The following is a 9592-nucleotide window of genomic DNA, read 5'->3' on the forward strand; positions in this document are numbered from 1 at the left end:
TCGAGGAATGCGCCGCGGGCCGGAGCAAATACCTGCAGCTCGACTCCACAATACGTGCTGTCCGTCACTCGCCGTGAACGTGACGGGGATGCGGTCCAGTGGAGATACTTGATTGTGATGGAAGCCGACGCCGGCATTTTTCTAGTGAACTTCATCCAACCCAGTGGAAGTGCAAAACGTTTTGTGGGCATACTGACTGTTTTCTGTCGTTTGTGGCTGTAGGCAACCTCCTGATGCAGTTGACCATTAACTCCACAAGGTGGCAGCAGCTGCGTTTAAAGTGATCAACATGTTTGTGGCTGTAGGCAACCTCCTGATGCAGTTGACCATTAACTCCACCAGGTGGCAGCAGCTGCCTTTGAAGTGATCAACACGTTTGTGGCTGTAGGCAACCTCCTGATGCAGTTCACCATTAACCCCACAAGGTGGCAGCCGCTACGTTTAAGGTGATCAACACATTTTGTGGCTGTAGGCAACCTCCTGAAACAGTTCACCATTAACTCCACAAGGTGGCAGCAGCTGCGTTTAAAGTGATCAGCGTGTCTGTGGCTGTAGGCAACCTCCTGATGCAGTTCACCATTAACTCCACAAGGTGGCAGCAGCTGCGTTTGAAGTGATTAACACGTTTGTGGCTGTAGGCAACCTCCTAATGCAGTTCAACATTAAATCCACAAGGTGGCAGCAGCTGCTTTTGAAGTGATCACCACATTTTGTGGCTGTAGGCATCCTCCTGATGCAGTTCACCATTAACTCCAGAAGGTGGCAGCACCTGCGTATGAAGTGATCAACACGTTTGCGGCTGTAGGCAACCTCCTGATGCTGTTCATCATTAACTCCACAAGGTGGCAGCAGCTGCCTTTAAAGTGATCAACTTGTTTGTAGCCGTAGGCAACCTCCTGATGCAGTTCACCATTAACTCCACAAGGTGGCAGCAGCTGCCTTTGAAGTGATCAACTTGTCTGTGGCTGTAGGCAACCTCCTGATGCAGTTCAACATTAAATCCACAAGGTGGCAGCAGCTGCGTTTAAAGTGATCAACATGTTTGTGGCTGTAGGCAACCTCCTGATGCAGTTGACCATTAACTCCACAAGGTGGCAGCAGCTGCCTTTGAAGTGATCAACACGTTTGTGGCTGTAGGCAACCTCCTGATGCAGTTCACCATTAACTCCACAAGGTGGCAGCAGCTGCCTTTGAAGTGATCAACACGTTTGTGGCTGTAGGCAACCTCCTGATGCAGTTCACCATTAACTTCACAATATGGCAGCAGCTGCCTTTGAAGTGATCAACATGTTTGTGGCTGTAGGCAACCTCCGGATGCAGTTCATCATTAACTCCACAAGTTGGCAGCAGCTGCCTTTGAAGTGATCAACACGTTTGTGGCTGTAGGCAACCTCCTGATGCAGTTCAACATTAAATCCACAAGGTGGCAGCAGCTGTCTTTAAAGTGATCAATATGTCTGTGGCTGTAGGCAACCTCCTGATGCAGTTCACCATTAACTCCACAAGGTGGCAGCAGCTGTCTTTAAGGTGATCAATATGTTTGTGGCTGTAGGCAACCTCCTGATGCAGTTCACCATTAACTCCACAAGGTGGCAGCAGCTGCCTTTGAAGTGTTTAACACGTTTGTGAATGTAGGCAACCTCCCGGTGCAGTTCACCATTAACTCCACAAGGTGGCAGCAGCTGCCTTTGAAGTGATCAACATGTTTGTGGCTGTAGGCAACCTCCGGATGCAGTTCATCATTAACTCCACAAGTTGGCAGCAGCTGCATTTGAAGTGATCAACACGTTTGTGGCTGTAGGCAACCTCCTGATGCAGTTCACCATTTACTCCACAAGGTGGCAGCAGCTGCCTTTGAAGTGATCAACACGTTTGTGGCTGTAGGCAACCTCCTGATGCAGTTCAACATTAACTCCACAAGGTGGAAGCAGCTGCCTTTGAAGTGATCAACTTGTCTGTGGCTGTAGGCAACCTCCTGATGCAGTTCACCATTAACCCCACAAGGTGGCAGCCGCTACGTTTAAGGTGATCAACACATTTTGTGGCTGTAGGCAACCTCCTGATGCAGTTCAACATTAACTCCACAAGGTGGCAGCCACTACGTTTAAGGTGATAGCCACATTTTGTGGCTGTAGGCAACCTCCTGATGCAGTTCACCATTAACTCCACAAGGAAGCAGCAGCTGCCTTTGAAGTGATCAACTTGTCTGTGGCTGTAGGCAACCTCCTGATGCAGTTCATCATTAACTCCACAAGGTGGCATCAGCTTTGTTTATAGTGATCAACATGTTTGTGGCTGTAGGCAACCTCCTGGTGCAGTTCACCATTAACCCCACAAGGTGGCAGCAGCTGCCTTTGAAGTGATCAGCGTGTCTGTGGCTGTAGGCAACCTCCTGATGCAGTTCACCACTAACAACACAAGGTGGCATTAGTTGCCTTTGAAGTGATCAACACGTTTCTGGCTGTAGGCAACCTCCTGATGCAGTTCACCATTAACCCCACAAGGTGGCAGCCGCTACATTTAAGGTGATCAACACATTTTGTGGCTGTAGGCAACCTCCTGATGCAGTTCACCATTAACCCCACAAGGTGGCAGCAGCTGCCTTTGAGGTGATCAACTTGTCTGTGGCTGTAGGCGACCTCCTAATGTTGTTCATCATTAACTCCACAAGGTGGCAGCCAATGCATTTGAAGTGATCAACCCGTTTGTGGCTGTAGGCAACTTCCTGTTGCAGTTCAACATTAACTCCACAAGGAAGCAGCTGCCTTTGAAGTGATCAACAGGTTTTGGGCTGTAGGCAACCTCCTGATACAGTTCACCATTTAATCCACAAGGTGGCAGCAGCTGCTTTTGAAGTGATCAACACATTTTGTGGCTGTAGGCAACCTCCTGATGCAGTTCATTGTTAACTCCACAAGATGGAGATCTTTCCCATTCTTACTTGATGTACAGCTTAAGTTGTTCAACAGTTGAGGTATTTTCAACTTCATAATGCGCCACACATTTTCAATGGGAGACAGGTCTGGACTACAGGCAGGCCAGTCTAGTACCCGCACTCTTGAACTATGTAACACGTGGCTGGCTTCGTCTTGCTGAAATAAGCAGGGGCGTCCATGATAACGCTGTTTGGATGGCATCAAATTCTAAAGTACAAAAGATTGTCACACACACCTACTGGGTGTGGTGAAATTTGTCCTCTGCATTTTGACTCATCCACCTTCTTTACCAGCTGAGAGGTGAGGGGAGCAGTGAGCAGCAGCCGTGGCCACGCCCGGGAATCATTTTTGGTGATTTCCCCCTCAATTCCAACCCTTGATGCTGAGTGCCAAGCAGGGAGGTAACGGGTCCCATTTTCTTAGTCTTTGGTATGACTCGGCCGGGGTTTGAACTCACAACCTACCGACCTCAGAGCGCACACTCTAACCACTAGTGGTGTAAATTCATCCAAAAAGATATATATGTGTTTATACTGTATATATATATATATATATATATATATATATATATATATATATATATATATATATATATATATATATATATATATATATATATATATATATATATATATGTATATATGTATATATACTGTATATGTATGTATACATGTATGTATATATACATACATATATACATACATATATATGTATATATACATGCATGTATACATACACATATATATATACATATACACATACATATATACATACATACACATATATGTATATATATACAGTATATATATATATATATATACAGTATATATATATATATATATATGTGTATGTATATACACTGTATATATATATACATACATATATATATTTACATATATATATGTATGTATACACACACATATATATATATATATATACATACATATATATATTTATATATATATATGTATGTATATATGTATGTATACACACACATATATATATATATATATATATATATATATATATATATATATATATATATATATATATATATATATATATATATATATATGTATATATGTATGTATACACACACATATATATATATATATATATATATATATATATATATATACATATATATATATATATATATATATATATATATATATATATATATGTATAGACTCAGCTTTTGAAGGGGCATTACTTCCAAAAATCTAACTTAAAAGTTTATGTAATCTTTGACACTTGGCATTTTTTTTTTTTGTATTAAAGTAAATTACATTTATATAGCGCTTTTCTCTAGGGACTCGAAGCGCTTTTCCATTGTGAACCCCAATATCTAAGTTACATTTAAACCAGTGTGGGTGGCACTGGGAGCAGGTGGGTAAAGTGTCTTGCCCAAGGACACAACGACAGTGACTAGGATGTCGGGAGCGGGGGATCGAACCTGGAACCCTGTGGATACCGCTTCTAATCGTATTAGATTTAAGCACTGAGGAGAAGAAAGAATCTATTCACCAGGGCCGAGAGTCACATATCCAACAAATAACTCAAGTAAATTATGTCCTGTAACTTAAAGTTAAACTCCAATGTTGGTGCCTTGCTCGTGTGACTCAGCAGGGATGCAAACCTCCCATCAATGGCACCAGCTGCCAATTATACTCACACTTGCCGAGCCAAAAAAGCAGAGATTGCTGCGTCATCGCGTCCGTCAAAGACTAGCGACGCCTGGAACATTCCGGCAGAGAAACCATAACAATGCTGCCCTCTGCCGGACACAGCTGCAAAGGACGCGGTCTCCATGGCAACCTCAAAGTATTTGGATGAGCCAGGAAGTCAGGTGATCAAGGAACGCTTGCGAAAGCAGGTCAGAGGGGAGCAGACCTCATTTTAATGACGAATAAATCAATACAAAAGTGTATTTAAGAAAAATATCAATACATTTATTTAAAAAAAAAAAGTGTGATCTGATTAGTGAAAAAGGAAAATTTAAGCATGTGATTAATGTCCTAATACTAATATTTTGTTACCAATACCACAAAAATTTACTTTATTTCAACAAACAAATCTTAGTGTACATTAAACATATGTTTATTATTGCAAATTTGTCCTTAAAGGGAATATTATCACAATTTGAAAAGTGTTAAAAACAATAAAAATCAGTTCCCAGTGGCTTGTTGTATTTTTAATTTTTTTTCAAAATTTTACCGGTCCTAGAATATCCCTAAATAAAGCATTAAAGTGCCTTATTTTCGCTATCTTCGAAACCATTATCCATTTCCCTGTGACGTCACACAACATGGCGTTTTAGTTCGGTTGGTAGAGCGGCCGTGCCAGCAACTTGAGGGTTGCAGGTTCGATTCCCGCATCCGCCATCCTAGTCGCTGCCGTTGTGTCCTTGGGCAAGACACTTTACCCACCTGCTCCCAGTGCCACCCACATTGGCTTAAATGTAACTTAGATATTGGGTTTCACTATGTAAAGTGCTTTGAGTCACTAGAGAAAAAGCGCTATATAAATATAATTCACTACCACAGCAAGCTATAGCGACATTAGCTCGGATTCAGACTCGGATTTCAGCGGCTTAATCAACAGATTACGCATGTATTGAAACAGATGGTCGGAGTATGGAGGCAGATAGCGAAAACGAAATTGAAGCTACTGAGCGAATAGCTATTGACGCTGTTCGGTCATAGCGTGGGTGTACCTAATGAAGTGGCCCATAGCATGACTGCCTTATTAGCATCGCCGGTAAAATGTGCGGACCAAACGATCAGGACTTTCGCATCTTGTGACACTGGAGCGACTTAAATCCGTCGATTGGTAAGTGTTTGTTTCGCATTAAATGTGGGTATCTGGTTTCAAATGCGTAAATAGCATGTTAGCATCGATTAGCGTAGCATGTTAGCATCGATTAGCTGGCAGTCACGCCGCGACCAAATATGTCTGATTAGCACATAAGTCAACAACATCAACAAAACTCACCTTTGTGATTTCGTTGACTTTATTGTTGCAAATGCATCTGCAGGTTATCCATACATCTCTGTGCCATGTCTGTCTTAGCATCGCCGGTCAAATGTGAAGACACTTTGGTACATTCAACGGGGGTCTGGCGGCAGATTTCTTGCCAGTGGTGCAACTTGAATCCCTCCCTGTTAGTGTTGTTACACCCTCCGACAACACACCGACCAGGCATGATGTCTCCAAGGTTCCAAAAAATAGTCGAAAAAACGGAAAATAACAGAGCTGAGACCCGGTGTTTGTAATGTGAAAATGAAAATGGCGGGTGTGTTACCTCGGTGACGTCACGTTCTGACGTCATCGCTAAAAGACCGATAAACAGAAAGGCGTTTAATTTGCCAAAATTCACCCATTTAGAGTTCGGAAATCGGTTAAAAAAAACGCACCTATTTTCACTAATCATGTGACTATTATTTAAAGGCCTACTGAAACCCACTACTACTGACCACGCAGTCTAGTAGTTTATATATCAATGATGAAATATTAACATTGCAACGCATGCTAATAGGTTTAGTTTAATTTTAAATTGTTGAAAACGTCGCGGAATGATGACGCGTGTTTGTGACGTCTCGGGTTGTAGCGGACATATTAGTCCAGCACCACACACGGCTAAAAGTCATCTCTTTTCATCGCATAACTACAGAGTAATTTGGACATCTGTGTTGCTGAATCTTTTGCAATTTGTTCAATTAATAATGGAGACGTCAAAGAAGAATGCTGTTGGTGGAAAGCTGCCTTTAGCACCGAAACACAGCCGGTGTTTCTTTTGTTGTGAAGCTTTAACACAGAGCGGTCAACCGAACATGTTTCTCTACGTCAACCAGCAAGTTTTTGGATGGAAAAATTGTGATATTAAGTCTGCTCTTACCGGAGACTTCAGTGGATTACGTGACCTCCTCCTGCAGCTCAAAAAGGCAGCTGTGATCTTGGCTTCTGGGCTTCTCTCAGAGACACTGGCGTTCACCGCAGCCATCCGACTTTCAGGTATGACTTTAGAATCTCACTAAAACACTATTAGAACAATAAGCAGATAAGGGATCTTCCAGAATTATCCTAGTAAATGTGTCTGATTACATCTGAAACGGTCCCACTACCGCTGCCTGGAGCCATCGCCTTTTTTTTTTTTGCACTCTAACTTTCCTCATCCACAAATCTTTCATTCTCGCTCAAATTAATGGGGAAATTGTCGCTTTCTCGGTCAGAATAGCTCTTGCTGCTGGAGGCTATAATTATAAACAATGTTCATATGTGAGGAGCTCCACAACACGTAACGTCACGCGCACATCGTCTGCTACTTCCGGTACATCCATCCATTTTCTACCGCTCATTCCCTTTTGAGGTCGCGGGGGGCGCTGGCGCCTATCTCAGCTACAATCGCGCGGAAGGCGGGGTACACCCTGGACAAGTCGCCACCTCATCGCAGGGCACTTCCGGTACAGGCAAGGCTTTTTTATTAGCAACCAAAAGATGTTCTCTACTAAATCCTTTTTTTAAGCGGCAAATTTTTTCAGCACGGAATTTTTCTTTACACTGAATTTTTTTATCCACAAATGTATTTATTTTTTACACTGCATTTTTTCAACTTTTCATTTTTAAAGGCCTACTGAAAGCCACTACTACCGACCACGCAGTCTGATAGTTTATATATCAATGATGAAATATTAACATTGCAACACATGCCAATACGGCCGATTTAGTTTACTAAATTGCAATTTTAAATTTTGTGCCAAAGTATCTTGCATTGTAGAGGACATTTTGTTCCAGCACCGTTCACAGCTATAAGTGGTCTGTTTTCATTGCATAATTCCACAGTATTTTGGACATCTGTGTTGCTGAATCTTTTGCAATTTGTTCAATGAATAATGGAGACGTCAAAGAAGAAAGCTGTAGGTGGGAAGCGGTGTATTGAGGCCGCCTTAAGCAACACAAACAGAGCCGGTGTTTCATTGTTTACATTCCCGAAAGATGACGGTGAAGCTTTACTATGGAACAGAGTGGTTGGATTGGACCACACACACAAAGTACAGTGTATTATGCAGCGATCATTTTGAAAGATCGTGTTTCGAAGAGGGTCACTTGTGAAGGGCAGAGATGGGCATCGCCACCACCCGGAGACTGGTGCTGAAGAAAGCTGTGGGGCCGACCTTCAGGTTGTACAGGTACGACCATATAATCTTACTAAAACACTAGTAACACAATAAGCAGATACGGGATTTTCCAGAATTATCCTAGTAAATTTGTCTAATAACATCTGAATCGCTCCCACTGTATAGTCTTTTTTTTTTCTTTCTAGTCCTTCACTCTCATTTTCCTCATCCACAAATCTTTCATCCTCGCTCAAATTAATGGGGAAATCGTCGCTTTCTCGGTCCAAATCTCTCTAGCTGCTGGTGGCCATGATTGTAAACAATGTTCAGTGAGGAGCCCTACAACCCGTGACGTCACGCGCACATCGTCTGCTACTTCCGGTACAGGCAAGGCTTTTTTATTAGCGACCAAAAGTTGCGAACTTTATCGTGGATGTTCTCTACTAAATCCTTTCAGCAAAAATATGGAAAAATCGCGAAATGATCAGGTAGGACACATAGAATGGACCTGCTATCCCCGTTTAAATAAGAAAATCTAATTTCAGTAGGCCTTTTAACCGAAAGTTGCCAGGAAGTCAGCCTGGCGACTTTACCTCTGTTACTACTCATGCCGGTTCATAGTTAGCTTCTTTCCATGCCACGTAAGTTTTGTTTTTTCATGTCACAGTTTTTGAGTTTTCTGTCAAAACGTGGACTTTAGGGCTTGTTTTTCCGGAATGCAAAAGAAAATTGGCGCGGGCAAGGTGTGAAGGTAAGGCCATGTTTATTAATTACTATTAAAAAAAAGGAACAAAAGGCGCACACAAGGTGGAACTACAAAAATTTGCACAAAGGCAGAAACTATGAACATGAAGCAAAAGAAGAAGTTTTGAGTTTCTTCCTCTTGCTTTAGTGCCTAAGAATTATCTCTGGTGTTTTATTTAAGGTATAAACACTCAAAGGAGACAAGAATGCCTTTAGTGTAAACATAGCATGTTGGGATTACTGTAAATGCCTCAGTATATGCTTATATTTTTATACTTGTATATTTTAAACCAAACATAAGGTTCTTACTGGTTGGTTCAAACCGGCTAAAATAAGAGTTTGGGCATATTAGGAAGTTTTATTATGAAGGCAATGCCATTACTGTGCAGTATATCAGGATGCCTGTGCTGTATGTTCTATAAGATGAGAAAATACCATTTTGTTATTATTTTACCAGTACATTGTGAGTCAAATTATGTTTTTTTTTCTATTAGCGTTACAATGTAATCATTTTTAAATATTTTAACCACCAGAAAAAAAAAAAAAGAATGCATTTTTGGACTTCTGCATACCTCGAGCTCGGCGTCGAATTCTTCAGAACTGAAAAAATGGATCACAGGAGTGTTGTTCGATTTAAAGTTGGAAATGTTAAGTTTTTAAGAAGTTCATGAAATGATGTCCATCATAAAATTATTGAATTTATATTCAAAAAAGTCAGTTTTAAGTTATTTTACCATGACAGTGTACTAGTCCATAATATTTGTTACATCTTGGCCATTTTTGTTTAGTTATCTT

Source organism: Nerophis ophidion, linkage group LG13 (assembly GCF_033978795.1).
Source record: "Nerophis ophidion isolate RoL-2023_Sa linkage group LG13, RoL_Noph_v1.0, whole genome shotgun sequence".
NCBI lineage: Eukaryota > Metazoa > Chordata > Actinopteri > Syngnathiformes > Syngnathidae > Nerophis > Nerophis ophidion.